At 35.9% G+C, this 25,699-nt stretch overlaps 1 long non-coding RNA gene across 1 annotated transcript in view; it reads left to right on the top strand.

The window, feature by feature from the left end:
• The first annotated feature begins 15,570 nt into the window (after positions 1–15,570).
• The window catches only part of LOC131381635 (uncharacterized), a 39,208-nt gene continuing 29,079 nt past the window's right edge, over positions 15,571–25,699 (top strand). The window contains exon 1 of the long non-coding RNA XR_009210512.1: positions 15,571–15,624. This is a non-coding gene — a long non-coding RNA (uncharacterized LOC131381635). The remainder of the gene's footprint in view (positions 15,625–25,699) is intronic.

The following is a 25,699-nucleotide window of genomic DNA, read 5'->3' on the forward strand; positions in this document are numbered from 1 at the left end:
GTAAAAAAATTTAGCAAAACAAGTTAACAAAGGCAATTGTGGTAAAAAATCAAATATGATCCCACAAGATAATGGGAGAGAAATAAATACTAATAAAATAATAGCTAAAAGTATTGAACTTGTCTATTTAATTCATTGAGCTGATTAATACAGCTACATCATTATTCTTCATAATTCCTTGGACACTATGATTAGTCTTTAGCATGCATTATCTCATTTAAGCTTTACAAAAGTTCCATCTTTAAAATCATAAGTTCAGAAATGACAAAACTAAGGCACTGAGAAGATAAACACCATGTCAAAAATCCCATAGCTGGAGGACTGCTGGTGGGTGTGCGCATCATATGTGTTCATATGGTTAACAAACTCAGGAGTTTTTTTGTGAAAAAAAAAAAATGAATTACCCTAAAAGAGACCTATAAGGGGTATCATGACTGGTTTAGGGCAAATAAGTAATGATCTGATTGGAGGATAAATCTAAAGATCGGAAAATTGGAGCCTATGCAGTGTATGCATATAGTATGAAATGATTACATTTTTATTAGTGGAGTGGAGAAAAGTAGTGGAGTAGTGGAAGCAATAGCTTTGTGACCTCAGAGTCTTGGTGCTCAACACTGCATAGGCTCAAATTTTCCGATCTTTAGATTTATCCTCCAATCAGATCATTACTTATTTACCTTAAACCAGTCATGATACTCCTTGTAGGTCTCTTTTAGGGTAATTCATTTTTTTTTTTCACAAACAAACTCCTGAGTTTGTTAACCATATGAACATATATGATGCACACACCCACCAGCAGTCCTCCAGATACCAGAAATATGTCTGAATCACAGGAACAAAAATGAGTCAAGCTTGTGTTAGGGACAAAACTAAATTTTTTATGAAAGCATTTGAAACTTTGCCGTAAAGTTCATTATGTTCTCAACTTGCTGTTGCCAAAATCTTTGAGAGCAGGCATTAGATCTTAGATATACTTAACTCTTTAACAGCATGCACAGTTTCTGGCACATACTAGGAGCTTAATTTAAAAATAATGTGGTTGGCAACTAAACAAATGAGTGTTGGGCTACAGAACTTGCTTGAGGATTTGGTCAGATGGAACACGGTCCAGAGAGTTCTGTTTGGAGTCACAATTTGGACTAGAGGTTTGGACAGTAAGTAGAAGTGTTTCCACATACTGTTCACAGCTGAAACATATGTTACAAATTCATAAAAATAAACATGGCTAGAAACCACACTAAGGAAAAAACTTATTTGCAACAATAGGAAAAGTGGCTGAGTGAATTCATATTGTTGATCTATTAGGAGGAATAAAGTACATCTCTTCCATGATACATTCAATAAGAAAAAGCAAGAGGCAGTTTTATAAGTATGAAATGATTACATTTTTATTAAAATACACAAATATACGTGTGTGTGTGTATGTGTGTATATATATATATCTATATATACCTATTTAAGGAAAGGAAAGATACATATGAATCTGTCAAGAAAGGTACAGAGATTTACCTTATACAAATGGAATGGAATGGGTTCAGGGGAATCTTTAGCTACTTTCATAAATATAAATATTTATTTCTAGCCATGGTAAGATTATGGATGATTTTTGTAGTTTATAACTATTTTTACCAATATACATACACATAAACATGTTGAGTTAGATTGATACATCTTGGTACATAAATATATTAATGTTATATCAAGTGAATAAATTTGGAATTACAAAGGAGCAGCTTGTTTATTGAGACTGTCTGTGTGTATGAGAGATACATATGTGTATATATATCTGGAAGGTACACTAAACTGACGTTTTGGGGTGAATTTATGTAGGACTTTCATTTTACAGTTTGGCTATTGTAGAAAATTGCTTGCAGTGAACTAGTTTATTTTATCATGAAATAAAGAAAAATGAACCAAAAAGGCAATATTAGGGTTGGCATAGCAGAAGCAATAATTCTGCCATAATGATGGCTAGGAAGTAAACGCTGTCCTTTTATTTATGGAAGCAAAGGTCTTCTCTAGGTCTAAAAGGATGACGTAAAATTCAAACTTCTAAGCCTGGCATTCAAGAGCCCCTGCAATCTGGCCTCAATATGGCATTATGACCTTGAGTCCCATATCTCTCATAAATTCCGTTCTATAAAATTGTTTTGTTCATATCCTCAGAATGCACTTTGCAGAGTTCTACTCCCACAAATATCCTCATACCAAATTTTATTACCTGGAATGACAGTCCTTCTCCTCTATACCTTTCATACTCCTATATTCTATCCTTATTTGAATTCTTTCTTTTCCTTAAAAGCCATGTTTTCCCTGAAATCCAGTGTGGAGTTCCAATCCAGCTTGTGCAAGCTAAAGAGAATTTATTTCACCCACAACATTCATTAACATCCTAGAAACAGGTGACGAGATGCCTTAAGCCTAGCCCCTAATAATAAAAATGTCCCAAAGTTAATACATATTTGTCATGTCCAACTTCAGTATTTCCCATATACATATGCATACAGAAAAACATAACGGGAACATCTACACACTGGAACAAATACTTAAGAACACTGCAAAGAGAGAGAAAGAAGTGGAGGTTTATCATGTTTTACTGCAGGGATTCCACAGTTCTATTACACTTTTTTGAATTATTGTAGATTATTAACATATTGTGATTGAAAGCATCTCTCAATTAGCCCCATGATATTCCCCAGAGAAAGCCAACTTTCCAAACTGAATAGTTGCCAAATAAACAACGTATTAATGAGAGGTCAAGAGTTGAAGCATGGAAGTCAGATGAAATCCTGGGTTTGGAATTCACCTCCTCTGCTTACCAGATGTGTGGCCTTAAGAGAATTAAGTAACTTCCCTGAACCTCAGTTTCTTCATTTATAATTAGCATTGGTAATAATACAGACTGCACAGAACCATAAAAACCCTAGAAGAAAACCTAGGCAATACCATTCCGGACATAGGCATGGGCAAGGACTTCATGTCTAAAACACCAAAAGCAATGGCAACAAAAGCCAAAATTGACAAATGGGATCTAATTAAACTAAAGAGCTTCTGCACAGCAAAAGAAACTACTATCAGAGTGAACAGGCAACCTATAGAATGGGAGAAAATTTTTGCAATCTACTCATCTGACAAAGGGCTAATATCCAAAATCTACAAAGAACTCAAACAAATTTACAAGAAAAAAACAAACAACCCCATCAAAAAGTGGGCAAAGGATATGAACGGACACTTCTCAAACGAAGACATTTATGCAGCCAAAAGACACATGAAGAAATGCTCTTCATCACTGGCCATCAGAGAAATGCAAATCAAAACCACAATGAGATATCATCTCACACCAGTTAAAATGGCGACCGTTAAAAAGTCAGGGAACAACAGGTGCTGGAGAGGATGTGGAGAAATAGGAACACTTTTACACTGTTGGTGGGACTGTAAACTAGTTCAACCATTGTGGAAGTCAGTGTGGCGATTCCTCAGGGATCCAGAACTAGAAATACCATTTGACCCAGCCATCCCATTACTGGGTATATACCCAAAGGATTATAAATCATGCTGCTATAAAGACACATGCACACGTATGTTTATTGCGGCACTATTCACAATAGCAAAGACTTGGAACCAACCCAAATGTCCAACAACAATAGACTGGATTAAGAAAATGTGGCACATACAGACCATGGAACACTATGCAGCCGTAACAAATGATGAGTTCATGTCCTTTGTAGGGACATGGATGAAACTGGAAACCATCATTCTCAGCAAACTATCTGAAGGACTAAAAACCAAACACCGCATGTTCTCACTCATAGGTGGGAATTGAACAATGAGAACACGTGGACACAGGGTGGGGAACATCACACACTGGGGCCTGTTGTGGGGTGGGGGAAGGGGGGAGGGATAGCATTAGGAGATATACCTAATGTACATGACGAGTTAATGGATGCAGCACACCAACATGGCACATGGATACATATGTAACAAACCTGCACGTTGTGCACATGTACCCTAAAACCTAAAGTATAATAAAAAATTATCATATAATACATGCAAAGTTGATGTTGGTGACAAATCCATTCTCTACCATTTATGGGCTCCACTGTCCAAACTCCAGCAACCAGCCCCTGCTCTTCCTTGGCTGATATATTTAACTGTCTGTTCTGCCTGCAAACAGGGCAGGTTGCAGGTTTTCTATCTCATCAGCAGGACTCAACTATGACTGTTGGGCACTGGCAGTTAAATGCCCCAATGTTCTCTTCCTTAGGCAGGATACCTGTAAGGGTCATATCTTATACTTTGTTTCAGGTTCCCACAGGGAAAGCAGGCCCACTGTAGTAATTATCTGACAACCTACCTTCCGTAGCCTTTTTACCTATTGTCTTATTTTCCTATTCCAATACTTATATTTCTTAGAATAATCTCTTTATTAAACCACTTGTACTCTAATCCTTGTTTGAGGGCCTGCTTCTAGGGGAACCCAAACAAGACAATCAAGAGTATGGCGTAGAACATGCATTTGGCAAATGTTAAGTTCTATTCTATGATTACTACTTCTATACTATTTACATTAATAATTCATAGTGTGTTTTTCACATGATTCACCTTTCATACATCGAAAGAAGGCAAGCCTGGAAGTATAGTAAATCCTATATAGAAAATGGAGAAAAGTAAAGGCTTACAATTCTAATTATCTAACGATGACACTGCTGTCAATGAAGCTGCCAAAACTACTGTCAGGGAAAAGTGGAATGTCCCTTTTGTTACGTGAAGAAAAGAAAGGCCCAGGGTAAATAGTACATATCAAACAAGTTAGTTCTCATAAATATTTCCAGTAGTTCCCAGCTTCTTGCCATTTGTGTATTCTCCAAAAAAACTAATTCATCCATTGAATGTCTGCTCTGGAATGTCATCTCTCATACTGGTTTCTCCTACAACACCATGTATTCGTTATACATCATGTAATGACTAGCATGACTAGATTGTTCTTCACTCATAACTACATTCAATTGAGCAAAAGATAATCGATAATTCTTATAGTGAATTACAATGATATGTAAATATTATGATTTACTAACTTCTTTTACATCCGTTCTCCCATTACAGCCTTTCAACTGTGCCGTGAAGCAGCATAAGTGTGTATTAGTAGACTCATAAAACAGACGAAGAACCCATGATTTAGCAAAAATAAATTATTTACTCAAATGCATAGTCAGAATGTTGAGTCATTGAACTGGATGTAACATTCTTTAAATTATATTACTCCTTTTAGAAAACTGACTTAAATTGTCTAAGAATCTATCTAATACTGGTTAAACAATGAGTACAAAGTTATCTGAAAGTTTTAAACACACATAGATTCAACAAACTTTAACCTTTCCGACCCTGACCTCCGGATCCAGACTAGGTTCAATGCCTATATTCTTACTTAACACTCCTGTCACACCATCTTTTTCTGGCCTGTACCTTGCGTGTTTCCACTTGTACATGCCAGGTGGAGTAAGACAGAGACCATAGTTCATTTGCACATGGTGGTATAGCAGTTGTCTGGGGCAGTGCCTGGTACCGAAGTAGAGGGTTCCTAAATATTTGTAAAATGTATTACAGATTAATCATTCTGCACGTGTGCCACTTTTCTTGTATGGAAGTGCTGATTTATGAATATGTTTTCAAAAGCAATTATAGTTCCCTGACAAGTATCTACTGTTATGCCTACTTCCATTATAACCCAAATGAGGTGAAGAAATGTTTTCTGTTAAGGAAAAAAGTATGCCCAGTGCTTATGAGGTCAATGGGACTGTGTATTGTTGTAGAAAGAGACTCTGTGGTCAAAATACCAATTTGAATTCCCAGTCTGCGTTTCTACTTTTATACTGTAAAATGTTGATAATGTAACAAAATTTAGGAGTTTCAGTTTCATTTTCTGTAAAATAAAAAATGATGTTAATTTTTGTTGGGATTAGAATAAAACGTATGTTAAATGATTTCGCATTAAAAGCATTCAGTAAATGGGGCAATTATTCTTTGATCTTGATGTTTGATCTTTCTTCATAGTATTTATAAACTAGCAAGTCTGTTGGTTTATGTGACTATTGTCTGTCTCATCCCCAGCCAGAATGGAAGCTCTATGGCAATAGAGACTGTTGTGTACACTGCTAATTTCCTAGTTAGAACAGTGCCTGAGACAGAGTAGGTGGTTAATTACCATATATTGAATGGAAGGATGTCACGATTTTATAAGTTGGTGACTCATTAGGCATGCTCACTCTACGCCAAAAGACATGGATAAATGTGAAAATATCATTATGCTTTATCCAGCCAGGGTTGGACTTCATACTGTAAAAATTCACAGGATTTTAGGTCTCCTGGGGCTGAATTAAGATCACAATGACTTGTCTTTTGATGAATCTCAAAGTGCGCAGGATAGTCGTTACTCAGGGAACTTTCTACTTTGGACACTTCTGCATTGCCCATTTTCTTTTTAGGGCACAGCTACTCATTCTACAAGACACACTTCAAAATGAAGAAGCTGAGGCTGGGAGTGATTGTGTAATTTCCCCAAAGGTACCCAGCTAATTAACAACAAAGCTTGATTCAAAACAAGGTCTCTTGATTAAGATTTGTCCTCCTCCTGTTCTGCCAACCAGGTTTGAATTAGTAACAGAGTATTTTTGAAAAATAGTATGTGTGTCAGTCACTAGTATTTCAAGTACTCTGGGAATCTGCTTAAATATAATTCTTAGGGTAACTTCCTTTTTCCCTCTTCCCCAGTTTTTTCTCTTTTGTTCATGTATTTTGTTCATTTTTATCTCTTCAGATCTCTTGCTTATTGAGTGGTACCTTAAATGACAAGTTTTCATTTTTATGAAAAAGTATTTTCTTCAACTGAATAGAATAATCTTGATAAATACTCACTCAACAACACTATAGCACTTCTGCAATGACAATTCAAAATTATACATATCTCATGTGCAAACACAAGTAACTTATGATCATATTTACACAGTTCATACGTAAGCAGGGAACAACAAAAAGAAACTGTAATTTGTCACTATGCCTGTGGCCAATATGTTGAGACACAGCTTTGTGATTTGAAAATCACAATGTGTATTTTTAGCGCATATCTAAAAAGTGTGTTCCCCTTCTAATAAAGTTTATCCATTCTTAAGGCAACATTCACTTACAAATATTCTACATTTTCTCCTCTAAAGTTGCAGAGGTTTTTTTTCTTTTTTTTCAACATGAAAATCTCATTTCCATGAGAAAAAGGCAGCTGTGTTCCTAATATAGAAGTGAAACATGACTGCTTTAAAAGTGGGCCCTGACACATTGATTCAAACTTTTCCCATCTTCACTTGTTAGCCATTCAGTGAAAAGGCAGTGATGGATTATGGAAAATGTAAGAAGTACTAAAAATATATTTTTCACCTAAGCACACAGTTTTCTTTAAAATAAAAAAAAGCAAAATAGTGAAACAGTTGTCTTTACTCAGTACTATTTTTTCCCTATCTTTTTTTCATTTATTTTTCTATAACTGAATCTTCACTCCAGTTGAGATTTTCATCACGTTTCAGTCTTCAATGGAACCAGCTTGACCAAGTTCACTTTGAAAATTGAATTTCAGAGGTTAAAGTCATTATAAATTGAAATAGGACATTCTAATTAAAATGAATACTTTTCAAACGAATCATCAATATTTCCCAGGTGATCCTTTCTTGCTGCCCTTATTTCTCTTCCATAGTACATATTTTATAGATGCTTTAAAGCTGTAGCTCAAATTAATACATCTGTGCACCAATACTTGGTGGAGCTAATCATTCTTAACTGTAAATAATTTTAGAGTATTAGAAATGACACAGGCAACTTTGAATAAAACTCATTCATTTTACAAAAGAGGAAACTGAGGCCTATAGAGGGCAACATGAATTTTCATTTGAGAATATCTATATTTGAAATTTTGTAGTTCTGGTAATATTAAGGAGGATGACCATAATAATGTTATGGCTGTTTAACTGAAATTCAGGATAAAGCAATCAAGAAAAACATCCAAGTGAATTCTATTGACTAGCATGCTCATCCATCTGAAATTGACTTCATAGGCAATGCATATCAATAAAAGAATGCAGGGAATAAATTATTTTCTTTTCTTTGTTGGGAGTTATTTAAGTATTATTATTAGAAGCCAAGTTATTGCTAAGTAGTTTTGCAGAATTAATTCTTGAATATATATATATGAGTTATTTGATGCTCAGTCTTAAATATCATATAATATATATACATATGTATTAATATGAATATATAACTATATTGTATGTATTAATGAATATATAACTATATTCAAATGCATTCATATGAATATATATAATTATATCCATATGTGATATGAATATTTGTATATATTAACATGAATATATATAATTATACCTATATATTAACAAATATATAATATGAATATATATATATTCAACTCATAAGAGTTCAAATAATGAGGATAAACTGCCCAGAGCTTCACAGTAATTATGCAGCAGAATATGAATGTCCAACAGCTTCTAACACTGTAGGAACAGCACTTGATGACTTGCTCCTGTTTAGGGGTCAAAACTAATTGTTTTGTCCTTATATTAGGACAGAATGTGGGGGTTGTTCCTATATTGCTGCTTTAAAAATAAAACTAAAATATGGACTTTATTTGAATTTGAACAATTTTTCCATTAATGTCCCTTATCGTTCTAGGATTTAATCCAGAATCCTACATTGAATTTAGATATCATATCTCCCAGCTTTTTTTGTCTGAGATAATTTCTTCAGTTTCTCCTTGCTTTTCATGACTTTGAGATATGTGAAAAGTATTTACCAGTTATTTTGTCAAATGTCTCTCAGTTTGGATTTGCTCAAAGTTTTCTCATAATTAGATAGAGGTTGTATGTCATTGGGAATGATACCAGAGAGATGATGGGTTTTTCTCATAAAAACTAATTTTCAAACAGTAACCAAACCAGTTTCTGAAGTTTCGTCTAAATATTTCAGATAGATCACTCTTTATTTTTCTTTGAGTACCATCTGACGTTTTGTCTTCTAGTTTCGGGAGAGATTAATCACAATTACATATAAGGAAACTGAGGCCCAAGAAGATGGCAGGACTGAGCATCACATAACTCATGAACAGATTTATGCCTTCAATTTCTTCAGAGCCTTAGCTCACAGATTCCCCAGCAAAGTTCACTGTGAAAACTTTAGAGCCTCATGACCTCAGGGTGTCCTAATAAGATTCATGTGAACTCAACATTTTCTTTCATTTCCAGCTACAAGGCCCTAATTAGACATGTCACTTTACAGCTTCGTATGTAAGATTCATAAAGAATGTTTCCTCAGAAATTCACCATCAGTGCATTGGGCTTCCATCTCTACTCCTAGGGAAATTTTGTCTCCACATGGCCATGAGGGAAATGAGTGCTTCTTACCCTAATTGGAATAAGGTACGCCACCACTCAGAGTTGAGCATTCTTGGTGTACCTTCTATATAAACCTGACTACTGAATAATGATTTGGCTCTGCAAAAATTGGTGCCTTGGAACCCTGCTGAGGTGCTGCCATCAAAACAGAAAAAAAAAATCAAACGTTACTCTGAATGGAGTCTTAATAACAGTTGGAAACTTCAGCCTCCTGCCTATAATTTATTTACAACGAATCTTTTTGAAGGGAACTATCTTGGAGAATTCTATGTGGCTTTGATGTTTGCAAAGTAACCCTGTAAAGACAGATGGGAAGAATATGCATAGAAACACAGATAGATACACCTACAGGTAGAAAATAAAACAGATTAAAATAAGAAATCTGTCCAGTAACTCATATATGAGCTTTTCATTCTTACTTTTTTCCTATGACCAAACCCCTACCTTGACCTAGTCACTGTTTAATCATCTGTGGCCAATGTTTTAGCATAAGTTCTTCCATAGACACTTTTAGAAAAGGATTTTAGAGAAAGTAGATTTTGTTCTGGGGGAGAGGGTTTTGACGTTCAGAGTATGATCCAGAGAAGGAAATACAGCTAATAAAGGGTACGTTACAGACGGAATTGTGTTCCCCAAAATTCATATGTTAAAATCAGATTCCCGATGTGACTGTGCTTGGAGACACGGCCTTTAAGAAGAAAATTAAAGTTAAATGAGGTCGTAAGGGTGGGGCTGTATCCTATAGAACTAGTCTTTATAAAAAGAGTAAGAGATACCAAAAAGAGACCTCTCTCTCTCTCATTCTGTGTGTGTGTGTGTGTGTGTGTGTGTGTGTGTGTGTGTGTGTGTACATGTCCACAGAGGAAAGGCCATGTGAGGACACAGCAAGAAGCCGGCTGTCTGCATGCCAGGAAGAGTGGCTTCATCAGAAACCAACCCTGCTGGCGCTTTGATTTCAGATTTCTTGGCTCCAGAACTGTGAAAAAAATAAATGTCTGTTGTTTAAGCCACCAGTCTGTGGTATTTTCTTATGGCAACCAGAGCTAATTCAGGGTACATCATTAATCCAGCTATCACAGTGGGCAACTGAAGTGCAATTTCCCTGGGGAACTTCAAGAATTGCTGCACCTAAGATTTGCTTCTTCCCAAGGGATGAGGAATGTTTGTACATCAACTGGAATATCTCTACACCAACTCCTAATAGGCATGGCCTAATGACTACTCCCATGGGTCATTAATTTCCCCAAAATTTCATTCAGAGGCACAGTGACTATCTGCAATTTTGGAAAGAAAGGGAGAACTTAAGAATGCATGCAGATATTTGCAGTTGGAAGCAAGTACGAGCATAGTGAAAGGGGCTGTGGAAAAAAACAGGGCTCTAGCAGTGCCTCCCACACCCAAGAAATAGACTCTACTCTTAATTCTAGGAGAGTTTTTGCTTCTTAGTTTATCCTACAGGGACCAGGATGCCAGAAAACTGTAGTGTGTGTGTGTGTGTGTGTGTGTGTGTGCACGTGTGTGTATGCATGTGTGCATATGTGATGTGTGTGCATGTGTGTATATTTGCACACAAGATATGTGATATATTACCACATAGCTCCAGGATAAGGGTAAAAATGAGGTCACACTACCACTAATAGACTTTATTGAGCCCTCAGGTCCACCTGCCTGCATTATCTCCAGCCCCAGCAACATCCTCATCTACTTTACGGCAAATTCACAGAGTGGTTCATAGATTCTTATGAGTGTTCTGTCCCTAATACAAACCAATCATCATGCCCTTCTCTTCTGCATTCCATGGCTTTGGTAAGAGTTTTTTTTTCTGATTATTATAAAGTCGAGTTTTTCTTCAATTATTATTATTACTTTAAGTTCTGGGATACATGTACAGATCATGTTATTTTATTACGTAGGTATACATGTGCCATGGTGGTTTGCTGCACCTATCAACCCGTCACCTAGGTTTTAAGTCTTGCATGCATTAGGTATTTGTCCTAATGCTCTCCCTCCCCTTGGCAGGCCCCAGTGTGTGATGTTCCCCTTTCTGTGTCCATGTGTTCTCATTGTTCAACTCCCACCTATGAGTGAGAACATGCGGTGTTTGGTTTTCTGTTAATGTGTTAGTTTGCTGAGAATGATGGTTTCCAGCTTCATCCGTGTCCCTGCAAAGGACATGAACTCATTCTTTTTGATGGTAATAGTTTTGACTGAGGCCTGATGCCTTTGAAACTACAATGATGTACTTGCTCAAAAGCAGTTTCAGAAGCTGTCCATGGGATCTGCTCTTCTTCAAATCAGCATTTACTTTATCTGCATCTTTCCTTCTTCCCCTGACTTTTTTACCTAAGCACCATGATCTGTTACAGTAACATAAAATGTGAACTTTGTCACACCACAGTTGTAAGTTACTGCAAAAGCCCTTTACATATACTTTTAAAATCAAATACAAAATGGTATAAAGTGATAACACTTTAACTTTTTAAAAATCAGATAAGGAACTGGGCACAGCAACTGGCACCTGTAATCCCAGCACTTTGGAAGGCTGAGATCGGAGGATCACTTGAGCCCAGGAGTTTGAGACCACCCTGGGGAATATAGTGAGAACTCGTCTTTACAAAAAAAAAAAATTTAAAAATCAGCCAGGCCTGGTGTCATATGCTTGTAGTCCCAGCCGCTCGGAAGGAAGACTGAAGTGGGAGGATCACTTGAGCCCAGGAGGTCAAGGCTGCAGTGAACCATGATCATGTCACTGCACTCCAGCCTGGGAGACAGAACAAGACCCTGTCTATTTTTTTTAATTGACTTTAAACTCTTTTAGAACTCAGTTATAGATAGTAAGAAATTCAAAACATGATAATATACTATGAATGAAGTATATTACAAATAAATATAATATGTGACTAATATAAAAGTTTCCATTTAGAATAGTAACAAAAAGTTATGCAAGATCTACGAAAATACATTTTTAAATGCCTCTGAGGAACACACAAAAAAATACTTCAGTGGGATAAAAAGGCAAACTATATTTTTGGGTATAAAGACACAGCATCCCAAAAATGTCAGTTCTCCTTCAAATGAATGTATTTTTGTATCCTGATAAAAATACTACCAAGATTCAATTGGAACTAAGTAATTCAAATCCTTAAGGTCAAATGGAATTTTTAAAAAAAATTATGAATAGTTAGAAAAAAGTGTTTAAGAAGAAAGGTAATGAGAGAGTATCTAGTCATTATAAATTGTCATGAAGCTGTAGAAAAAGATAGTTTAAAAATTGGTGAGAGAACTAGATAGCCATCTGAAAAAGTTTTAAAATTAGAATATCTACTTTGTACCTCATGAAAAAGATTTAAATTAGGAAAAAAAATACATGTTCCAAAAAATTAAAAAATCATTTGATGTGAAAAATTCTAACAGAAATCCTAAAAGTTGTCAAAGAAAATAGTGTAAATACCACTACACATAAACTAAAAGAGAAAATTCTGCATTTAAAAGGCCTATAAATATTAAAGTCAAATGACAAATAAAAAAAGATTATATGAATGCTTCCACATAGTGAAGTTTAATTACAGACCAGTTAGTTTAATTTAGTATGTAAATGAGCACTTAAAATGAAATAAGATGAAGATCAGCACTCATTTAAAAATGAGCAAAGAACATAAACAGATAATACACAGAAAAAGACAAGTGGCTTTTAAATATGTAAAAGAAAATGTTTACCCTCAGTCCTGAGAAAAATCACAAGATATAGTTTTTATCTTCATGTTGCCAATATTAAAATGCTTGGTATTAGCGGTAATGAGAGTGTGCAAAAACATTCTTACTGTTCATGTGGTTGTAAACCGTGAAAATCACTCTGGAAGACAAATCATACTTCTAAGTATCTATACCTTTAGCCTGAACAATTATATTTTTAAAAGGTACCCTATAGATATCTACATCTGTAAGAAGTTTTTAAAGTAGAAGACAATTCTTTGCAGCATTGTTTGTTAGGAGCAACACCTTGGATAGAGAAACAAAATCAATTACATGTTCCAATTGAGACCTAGTTAAACAAAGTATGATACACACCTAAGATGCAAGATGAAGCTTTAAAAACAAGGTGAGAATTTCGTTACTGTTTAGATAAGAAAAAACTCTTGAGATCCTTTCTCAAGTAAAAAAAGCAAAGCACAAAGAGTAACAGTGCTATGATTTGTATAAAACACACACAACCTCAGTTTTCTTGTAGCTTCTTGAAAAACAGGAATGGGAGAGAGAGGTGCTTTTCAATGTATTAATTTTATCTATCATGAATGTCAGCCTTGTGCATATATTACAGTTACCAGCTGATATATTTATGAAGTAACAGTTTTAGCCTTTAATCTTGTTCATCTCTACTGTATTTTTGTTTTCTATTTAACTGATTGATGTTCAGTTTTTCATTTTGTACTTTCTTTGGCAGAGAATGGCTGAACCAGGAGGGGGTTGCAGTGAACGGAGTCCCACTGAACCAACCTGGAGAGTGAGACCTGTCTCAAAAAAATCAATGAGAGGCTGAGAAGGGGTCACAGAGTTTCCAGCATTTTACACATTTCTCATGTGTATAAACTTGCTTCACAATGTTTCTTTAACATTTTAACTAGAGGGCAATTTGGACATCTACCCTAAGCTCATATTGTGTCTTTTTTTTTTCATTTTTCACGTTTTGATGATGGCTTACTTTAAAATAATTATTATTAACATTTTGACATGGTTTTCTTTATCTATCCGTGTTACTCTTACATTTGAAAAACACTAAAGTGCAGATCTCATGGCATTTTATCCCCATATACTCACCACGTATCTTGAAAAAAACATGAAATGTTTTCTTACATCATTATAGTGAAATGAACCACAATTAACAAGATTAATAATCATGTCTCACAGTTTTCTAGTATCTAAAAGCTATTTAAAATTAAATTTTCATAATTGCCTGAAAAAAAAAAACACCTCTACGAAGTCTTTTTTTGTGATCTAAACAAGATCCATGCAATGCATTTCATTCAAGTTTTCTGTATTCTTACAGTGAATGTGTTTTTCTTGTAAGCAGTAGGTACGAATGTGCGTGGGAGATACCAGGTTAAACTATTTGCTTTTAACTAGAGCATTCAATCTGTTCGTAGTTAATGTAAAAGGTGGTTTGTTTTAAAACTATCATCTTGCTATGTGTGTTCTATTTGTTTCACAAGCTGTTATTTTTTGTTTTATTTAAATATGTGGATGTAAATTTTTAGAATATTTGATTATTTCATTTATCCTCTAATCTTATTCATCTGCTTTGAATCTTACTTTAGGAATTACCCAAGAAATTACTACATACACTCTTGATTTATTAAAGTTCAATACAAAGACATAAGAAATATAAGAAACACCTTAGCCTCATTAAACTCCCTCTTTATTCTATCCTATGTGTTATCCTGTACTTTAATTCTATGAAGAGATTTGAAAGTTCACATACATTATTATTTAGTCAATATTCATTAGAGTGTAAACATATATAATATAATATTATATATAGTATTATTATATATATAAAACCCTAATATTTATTTTCTTCCTGCATCTTCAGTTTTCCATTTAAGATTATTTTGACTTTGCCCGAAGGGTATTCTTTAGTGTTCCTCTCGGTGTGAATCTAATGGTAACAAATTTTCTTAGTGTCTGTTTGCTTGGTTAAACATACGTCTATCTCATCATCACTCATTTATTGTTAAGATATTTTCACTGGATATAGATTTCCAGGTTAATAGTGATTTTCTTGCAGCACATTGTATATCACATTTCATAATTTTTCTGGCTTGTCTTTGAAGTCAATTGTCAGTATTAATTGTATTTCTTTCAAGGTAATAAATGTTTCTTTTTCTTTTTGATTACTGATATGGTTTAGCTGTGTCCCCACCTGAATCTCATCTTGAATTGTAGTTCCCATAAGCCCCAGAAGTGACACAGCGGGAGGTAATTGAGTCATGGGGCGGTTCCCCCATGCTATTCTTGTGATAGTAAGTTCTCACGAGATCTGATGGTTTTATAAGGGGCTTCCCCGCCTTCACCGGATTCTCATTCTTTTTCTCCCTGCCACCGGGTGAGGAAGTATTTGTCCACTTCCCTTTCTACCATGATTGTAGATTTCCTGAGGCCTTCCCAGTCATGCTGAATTGTAAGTCAATTAAATCTCTTTCTTTTATAAATTACCCAGTCTTGGGTATGCCTTTATTAGCAGTGTAAGAATGGACTAATACAGTTCCTTTGGTGGTTTGTTTTCCATCTGCGTTTAATTTGTTTTTGTCTTTGGTTTTCTGCAGTTTTTCTATTGTATGCCTAGTGTGGTTTTTGGTTTTGTTGTAATTATCTTATTTGAATATCCTCTCCAGATACGTTTCTACTGCCTCCTGAATCTGAGATATTTAATGTCTTCTGCCAATTTCAGATTATTCAGGGCATGAACTATTTAAATATTGTTTCTTCTCATTTCCTCATTCTTCCTTCTGGGATACCATATTTTATACTTTATAAATTTTCTCCATATTAAATATGTATTTTACAATATTTTCTATATTAAAATGTTTGGTTTCCAATTTAGTCTATATGTTTTATGCTGTCCTATATTCTACCTAAGCTATCTAGTTGACCTTCACCTACATCTAATTTGCGTCTAATCATTGTTTAATCTGTCAGGAAGTCTATTTGAGTTTGTGATTTAAGTTATTACAATATCCTGTGAGTATATGTCTATGGTCTTTTGATTTTCTTATTTTTCTATGATTATTGCTTTACATTTTTTTTTGAAAGCTATACATGTAATACAAATATTTTGGAGACAATTTGAAGCTTAGCATGTGAATATCCTCTTCCAGAGAGGACTTGCTTTTTCCTATGGAAGGTGGCCACAAGCATGAAATATCAACTTAATCTAATTTTAGAGACAGATGTGATTGACAGTTGGGCTTCAGTCTTTGTGTGAGCTGGTCTATTCCTTACTTTAGTTTTGGGATACAGCCTTTGTGGATCCAAAACCAGCTCCCCTGCCCTGACTTTGACTCCAGTATTCTAGCCTCTCTCTGCCTCCCCCTAACCCAACGAGGCTGCTGTAGTCAGCTCAAGCTGCTATAACAAAGTACCATAGGCTAGGGGGCTTAAACATCAGAAACTTATACAGTCCTGGAGGCTGGAAATTCAAGATCAGAGTGCCAGCATGGTTGGGTCAGTAGTTGTGGTGAGGAATTCCTTCCAAGTTGCAGACAGTTGGCTTCTCCTTGTATCTTGACATGGCAGAAAGAGAGTGAGAGTCCTCTCTGGAGTCCCTTTTATAAGGACACTTCCACCAGGAAGGCTCTACTCACATGACCTAATCACCTCCCAGAGGCCTCATCTCCAAATACCATCAAATTGGAGGTTATTATTTCAACATATTAATTTTGGCAGGATATAAACATTCGGTCCAAAACAGACACTTTCAAACTATCTGCTTGGCTTCTTGGTATTTTAGTAGCTTTTTCTGGAATTCTACCATTGCTGTTAGGAGAAAAGAGCTTTTTAAAGTCAGTTTCACATTCAACATTTCTCCTCCTTCTGGATTGTGGCCCCCATAAATCTTACTGTCTGGTTTCCTTTCTGGTTCCTTTAAACATATGTGTAAAATAGTATTATCCGGGGTTTCTTAGATGTTCACACTTTCAGTGTTTCAGTATTGGTAGAAATTACCTACGATCTGATTACAGGAAGTTGATATTTTCAATGTACTTGTAAAATTGATGGCTGTGCATATTAAAGCTTTCAGAAATTTTTATTTTGCTTAGTACATTTTTCAAAGTTACATAACAGTTTAATTTAGTATGTAGATATTTATAATTTATCAAATTATATCCTTTGTTGTTCTTTGTGCTTTTGATACACAATTTTAGAATACCACTTACACTGTCATGCAAATTTTAATTCGGTTTGAATACAATAAATTCTAATTACAACATGATTGACTTTTTCTGTTTTCATTTGACAAGGAAGAGGGGAATCACGTTTCAAGTCCTCTGAGTATCAAATTTAGTTTTGTAAAGAAAACCAGGCAAACACTTCTAGAAATACTAACATTCCTTTTTATATGTAAATGGAATACTGCAAGTCAGGAGCTCATATGTGTTTACCTGATTTTTTCCCACTATTGATGTTCTTGTTTTTAATTAAGAAAAACATTATTCTTATGTTTTGTTTGAGAAATAAGTCTCAAATCATGGTGCAGAGTATACACCAAAAACAAATATTTCAGGTTTGAAAGCAAGTTGGAAAGTTACTATAGCCACAGAAACTATAGGTAATTTGTTTAATATTTTGCATGTACAAATATCTCTGATTGTATTTTAGCAGTTTGCTATTGGTATACAGTGAATATTTGTTTCCTGAAAATTCACATGTGAAAACACTCCCCAGTGTGATGATATTAGGAGCTGGGGTCTTTGGGAGGTGAATAGGTCTGCCCAAAAGGGATTAGTACCCTTACGAAAGAGACTCCAGAGAGCTCTTTAGCCCTTTATGCCATGTGAGGACACAGCAAAACAATTGGCCATCTATGAAGCAGAAAGCAAGCTCTCAGCAGACATCAGATCTTCCAGAATTTGATCTTGCACTTGACAGTCTCAGAACTATGATAAATATATTTCTGTTGTTTATAAACTAGCCAGTCTCTGATAATCTGTTATAGCAGCCCAAATAGACTATGAAAAATACTTATGTCTATTGATGTGTCATACAAGAATATAATGTAAACTGCTGGAATCTCCATTTATAAGGCATGGTAGATTCATTCGGCATAAAATTAGCATGTTTGTTTGCCACCTGGATTCACATATTAGAGATTTGGTCTGATACACCTTGAAATGGGGAAATGACTGGAATTTTCATTCAATATGTTACCATTGCATATATAATTTAGGCAGTTTTCTTTTTAAGAAACTTCCTCTATTATTAAAAAATGTGTTTCGGCTTTTGATATAGTTTAGGTATCTGTTTCCTCCAAATGTCATGTTGAAATGTGATCCCCACTATTGAAACTGGGGCCTAGTGGAAGGTGTTTGGGTCCTGGGGGTGGATCCCTTATGAATGGCTTGGTGCCCTCCAGGTGGTAATAAGTGAGTTTTCACTCCATTATTTCACACAAGAGCTGGTTATTTAAAGGAGCGTGGCGCCGGCTGGGTGTGGTGGCTGGCGCCTGTAATCCCAGCATGTTGGAAGGCCAAGGCGGGTGGATCATCTGAGGTCAGGAGGTTGAGACCAACCTGGCCAACATGCTGAAACCCTGTCTCTACTAAAAATACAAAAATTAGCCAGGTGTGTGGGTGCACACCTGTAGTCTCAGCTGCTCCTGCCATGTGACACATCTGCTCCTCTTCACCTTCTGCCAGGAGTGGGAGCTTCCAGAGGCCGCAGCAGAAGCTGAGAAGATGCTTGTGCCATGCTTGTACATCCTACAGAAATGTGAGCCAAATGAACCTCTTTTATTTACAAATTACCTAGTCTCAGATATTCTTTATAGCAAGAGAAAATGGAATAACACAGCTCTAGAAGAGTCCGAATGGGTCCTTGTTATTTATTACTGTCTAAAATAAAATTAGTAAGGCACACTTACTGGTAATTTTAACTTATTTTTCACTTAAACTGTAAATTGAACCTTTAATGTATGCACAGAAAATAAGGAGAAAGCAAACTGTTCTCAGTGTAGTATATGTTTAACATGTTCAGGAATGAATAAGTTCAGTAAAAGGCTAATGGACATAGATTAGAACAAAGATCCAATCAGGACATTTCCTAAAATGTTCATAATTTAGCAAATGCAATAAGACAATTGGAAAAATTATCCTTAGAGAAACATTAATATCAGCACTTGTTTCATTGAGAAGATGTTTATCTAAAAGCCAGTTTTCAAAGATGCAGAATATATGGCTTCACTTCAAGAAGACCTGAGCAGGAGGCTGCAAGAGAGTCTTGTTTGGAAATGTCTTGAATTACTAACCCATCTGTAATTCTATCACAGCTAACTATCGTAAGGAAATTTGATTTTATATTTCAATATGGAAAATAAATTGTTATTTAATCAGTGACTCTCTGACTCTCAAGCCCTTCTTGTAACTATAATTAACATTAAACATGCATTTATTGAATGCCTAGGGCTCGTAGCAAGCTCTGTGTTGAGATATGGCGGGGTGGGGAGCTTGAACTATCAACCTTCACACAGTTGATAGTCTAATAAAGGGCATAAACAAACTGTAATTGGTACAATAATAGAAATTGGTGAAGTGACAACGAGTGTCTCAGGTGGTCAAAGAAGGTCTATTGAAATAGCTTTAATGATCTGGGTCTTGAACACCAACAGCATTGCCAGTGCCCATCACTTAATGTCCTCCAATATTACCTTTGTTATCACCAACTTACACATGAGAAAATGGGAGCAGAGAAATGGTAAGTCACCTAAGTTGACATGACAAGTGAATACTAGAGATATTTATTATTCCAAGATCATGATATTGCTTTATTAATTAAAAGCAAAATGTTGACAAGGTAGATTCTGTTAGAGGTAGCATCCACAATATCACAATAGCCCAAATATAGAAGTAACCTATGTGTCCATCAATGAATAAATGGATTTAAAAATGTGGTATATATATTCAATGGAATGCAATACAGTCTTAAGGAAATTCTGTCATTTGTGACAACATGGATTGAACTGGAGGACATTATGCTAAGTGCAATAGACCAGGCACAGAAAAGCAAATACTGTATAATCTCACTTATAGGTGGAATCTAAGATAGTTGCTCTCATATAAATAGACAGTAGAAAGGTAATTACTAGGGGCTAGGAGGTTGGAGTAGGGGGAAGAGAGGAATAGAGAAAAGAAAGATGTTGATCAAAAAGTACATAGTTTCAGTTAGACTGGAGAAATGAGTTTCAGTGATCTACCCTAGTGCTGAGCAGCATCCTAATTGGAGCCTTATGAGAAATCAAAAATAGAAGACCCAGCCAAGCCATGTCCATTTTACCTGACCCACAATACTGCTGGGCAATAAATGCATGTGTTTTTAAGGCCCTCAAGTTTGTGTTAATTTGTTACACAGCAATAGACAACTAATACACTCACTATACACTATCCAGAACTATTTTACTTCTGTGGGTAGATTCTTCTCCAGGTCACCATGTTTTGGGTTTAGAGTCACAGAAATAGGACCTTTCTATTTCTTGTCTCTTTCTCAGAGTAAGAAAGAAATCCCAAGCTAGTAGGCCTGATATCACATACCTCTTGGCAAGTTACCAAAATGACAACTTTTGACATATTTTTTTCTGGACCCCTGGATATTCACTTCAGAGTAGCCAAACTTTCTACCATGTCATCCTAATTAATCCTGGTTAGTCCTAATTCAGATATAGTTTGATATACTAAATAGTGCTGGACTTTGGAGCCAATTATGTCAAGATCTGGGAGTTCTCTCTACCATTTACCTGCTGGTTCCCAATCTACTCATTTAACAAATAAGCCTGGATAGGTTACTACATTAATTAGATATGATATGTTTCCTCATTATCTAATAATATGTATTCTTTTATGCCACTTGGTCTTCAATTGCTATTAACTCTAATCAGTTTTATCCTTATTATTGCACATCCTTCAAAATTACATGGCAATTTGTTGACCATCCTTATGTGTTTCTATTCTCTTTAAATAGCTTACTTATACCCTTGTGGCTGGAAATTTAGCTAGCGCTTACAACTGGATCATTTATTCACCAACTCTTGAACATTCGCTGTGTGTCAGGAGGTGTTCTTGATTTCGTTTTATAATGATTAGAAGCCCATGACAGTGAGACATTGTTATTAATAGCTTCACATCTTCGAGGGAAACTTGTAGGCTTAGAATCAGGAATACATTCTGGAGTAGATTCTAGGTTAGAATCTAGATCCTGCCTCAAAATAGAGTGTTATTTGGACAACTCCACATCTGCATCTATTCACCATTACCCAGAAATACATGGTGGTAGGCAGAATTCTAAATGGACCTCAGCGTTTCCTCCCCCTAGTATACGCTTTCATATACTACCTTGAGTAAAGAAAGAAACTGTAATTATGAACGTCCCTCCTGTGTTTAGGTTATTTTCAATAATTGCAAAGGTGAAGGTGTTTTACAAATGTGATAAGGCCTCTTATCAATTTATTTTAAATTAATCAAAATAGATGCTTTCCTGGTGAGTCTGATCTCATCAGGTGAGACCTATGAAAGAGGATCCAGAGGTCAGAGATGAAAGAAGATAGAGCTGAAGCAGCAGAGATGTAGTCTTGCTAGTCTTAAAGAATAAACCTGTCATATTATAAAGAGGGCCATATGGCAGGGAATGGAGACTAACCTCAGAGAGCCGAAGACCTTTGTTCTGTAATCAAAAGGAACTGAGTTTTACCAACAACCAGTTAGCCTGGAAAAGCCTCAGCCCATACTCTGATTTCAGCCTTTTGAGACCCAGGGCAGAGGACCCAGCTAATTATGTATTTGGAATCTTGACCATGAACTGTGAGATAATATATTTGTGTTGTGTTAAGCTGTAGCACTTGTGGTAAATTGTTATGGAACAATGGAAAATTAATATTCACATATAAAATATTTTATTTTCCCAAGATAATATCTTATGTTATAAATGTTTCTTTAATAACTTGAGTCATTAAATTTGTATCACTATCTAGCCCAAAATATTTTTTGTCATCTAATCCCAATTCTGCCAAGTCCTTCTAAACCAAATCAGGTAACAAGCATTTGTTCCATCCAGTTCAATTTATGTCCTTATTTGGGGTTGACCCAGTTAAAAACTGGTCAGTGATTAAGAGATAATTTGCCTGAGTCATCATTCTTGGGTGTTCATTTCTGAAAGAAGGCTTTGTCAAAATGTCAATCTTTGTATTCTGCTGTGCCTATAATCTGGTGGCTTTCCAGTTCTTGATGAATAAGGAACTAAATGTGCATTTCTATTTTTGCTGCTAATCTACGTGCATGACATAGTAGAGTTGAGAACAGAGCTTATCCCAGTGCTCTTGCTCCGTTTGTGCTGCATACTGTAAACTAGAAGTGAGTGAGATCGGCTTCTTTACATTCAGGCTGTTAATTTTAAATATTAACAAATATTAACAATGTATCCTGGGGACCACGAAAGGCAACATTCACAAAATTAGAGCGGTTGCACATGAGATCTTCACTGACAAAAGAGAAGCAGTGGACAGTGTGGGGAGAGGACCTCATAGCACTGGGAGTAAGAAAGCCCAAGGGGAATAAGCTACGATTCCTGTAAGGTGTTTGGCCTTGAAAAAAATTATTCAACACGCCTGAGCTTCAGGTTCTTCATGTGTACCTGATGAATTCATCCCTTTGCACTTTCTCTTCATGTCAGAATTAGCCTGAATAAATGGATGTGTCTGTTAATCTCCACAAAGTCTCTCTCATCCATCCATTATCTTTATCCCAACTTCTTTCGCACTTTTCTGGCCAACATAATTTTATCTGGACTCTTTAAACAGTCTCACTTTCTCCATTTTTTATCTTTCTAATTTGTCTTTGATGCTGAAGCCAGAATTATCTCTCTCACATCTATTTTTGTAGGTGATTATTCTCCTTCTTCAAAACCTCCCATCATTCTCCAGATTCCTCATTTTCCGTGGCATAAACTAAGAGGACCCCTTAGCATCCCACACAAAGTGAATGATGATGTCAGTTTGCCAGAACTAAAATCCAATGCACCCCATGGTCCAGCTACAGAGGACTACTTCTAATTTCAAAATAGGCTTTCCTCTCCTGGCCTGTTTTCAGGGTGTCTTCCTCCTCCTTCACCTATTGAAATCTATTCATCTTTCAAAGACCTATCCAGCATGAATTGCCTTTGGAAAGTCTTCCCCTTCATATGTTGGATAAAGTAGATGCTCCTTCCTCTGTGTTCCCGTGGCAGACATATAGCTCATACAGTTACCATAACACCAGTGTTGTTGGTTTAAAACAGCGGAACCTGCCCAAGCTGACCTAGGAGCACCACAGAAAAGAAAAATTGCATGTTTTATTACTATTTTATACCCTCACTGAACTCTACATGAGCACTGAAAGCTCAGTAAATTACATGAAGGGATAATAGTTGAATGAATGAGTGCATGTGGTAATCGTAATAATAAATAACTTTTTGATAATTTTTAATTGTTTGGTGCTATGCTAAAAGCTTTATATAAATTAAGTCATGTGATTCTTATGATAGCTCTTCATGGTAAACACTGTTATATTCTCCATGGTGTGATGAGTTAAACCTAAATTTATTGAAGTAAGTATTTCCTCTAAGGCAAGTAACAACAAGTAAGGGGAATGAGTTAAGTGAATGTCATGGAGTTTGTTCCATATTTAAAATGCTTTTATTTTCCTTCGTTAGACAGCATATACTAACAAATGTAACATTTGTGTCCTCTGGTATGTTATACTTCTCAAAGGAGGTCATCCTAAATAGTAATACTTATTGCAGAACATTGTAAAAACCAAAAGGGTAGAATATTTTGAGTAAACTAGTGGGTTTCAGAGGGTATTTTTGTTTTAAAAAATGGGAATCTAAATACTTGATAAAAATCATTTCCTTATATTTTGATATTTGACTAATATTAAATGGGGGTTTCTAAAATTATCTTTTGGACTTTTGCTCTAAGTTTATTATATTCATTATAAACTCAACACAAAATGAAGTAATATTTAATGATTTCATGCACACTACTTTCTGAAAGATTTATTAATATAGGAAAGTTAAAAGACAACCATAGAGGCAGGGAATGGTGGCTCACACCTGTAATCCCAGCACTTTGGGAGGCTGAGGCAGGTGGATCACAAGGTCAGGAGTTCAAGTCCCCCTGGCCAACATGGTGAAACCCCATCTCTATTAAAAATACAAAAATTAGCTTGGTGTGGTGGCATGAACCTGTAATCCCAGCTATTCAGGGGGTTGAGGCAAGATTATCCCTTGAACCTGGAAGGTGGAGATTGCAGTGAGCCAAGATCACACACTCCAGCCTGGGTGGTAGAGTGAGACTCTGTCTCAAAAAAACAAAACAAAACAACACATAGACAGTAGCATCTAGCGTTTCATACCAAATAACGTATATAAGACATTGCCTAAAAATTAAATATCGCAATGTGCAGTTATTAAATATCAGATTTATTCTAATCGTCTTATATAATCCTATATATTTTATTGATTTATGTATGTTTTGTTTTGTTTTTTTTTTCCACACTCTGTCACTTGACCTCCCAGGTTCAATTAATCTTCTCACCTCAGCCCTCCCCTACCCACCAGTAACTGGGACTACAGGGATACACATCTATTCCCGGCAAATTTTTGTGCTTTTTTTGGTTTGAAAGGGGACTTCACCATGTTGTCCAGGCTGGTCTCCAACTCCTGGGCTCACCCGATCAGCCCACCTCGGTCTCTCAAAGTACCGGAATACAGGACTGAGGCACTGCACCAGGCCACATCCTATATGTTTTATGTAAACTTTCTTGACATTTGTCAATAGGCTCTGCTTATGTGAATTTTTCCTACAACTCAATTAGTCTACCATACCTTATTTTTTGTGTTCCTCATATGCAGGAGGTATCTCAGAATGCAGAATATTGGAGTGGAATTAAGGAACCATGACAGATATATTCGTGAACTAAGTATTTCTTTGACTTCCAAATACTAGATTTTTAACCAGATGAGCTAATCAAACTAGTACAGAGTATTTTTCTACATTCTGGAATATAGATAAAATGGGCAAAGCTAAAGCCATTTAACTCTGTGCATTGGAGAACGAATTAGCGAGACAAGTCTTGATACACAGGATGATATTCTCAAAGATTCATGCCTGTCACACTCCGTTTTTTGTTCAGGAACCGCTCAGTCTTCCCTGAGATCCTGGAACTGTGATAAGATTGGAAGATGGGCTATATACATTCCCACTTCCTATGACATTAACTCTCTTTCACCATGATTAATGCCATTGCATATATTTCTTTGTAGTAGTGGAGAGGTGGAGGCCTACAAGCAATGTCTAAATGACAGAGGCCTGTGCAAGGTGCTATAGGAATAAGATGAAGAGGAACTCACCCAGGCTGGAGAACAGCCAGGTACTAGAACACAATCAAGGTGTTTCAGAGTGAATTGAGAATAACAGGGTGAGAAGGAATTGGAAGCGAGGGAGCAGCACAATA

The sequence above is a fragment of the Hylobates moloch genome, unplaced genomic scaffold (genome assembly GCF_009828535.3).
Source record: "Hylobates moloch isolate HMO894 unplaced genomic scaffold, HMol_V3 SCAFFOLD_17, whole genome shotgun sequence".
NCBI lineage: Eukaryota > Metazoa > Chordata > Mammalia > Primates > Hylobatidae > Hylobates > Hylobates moloch.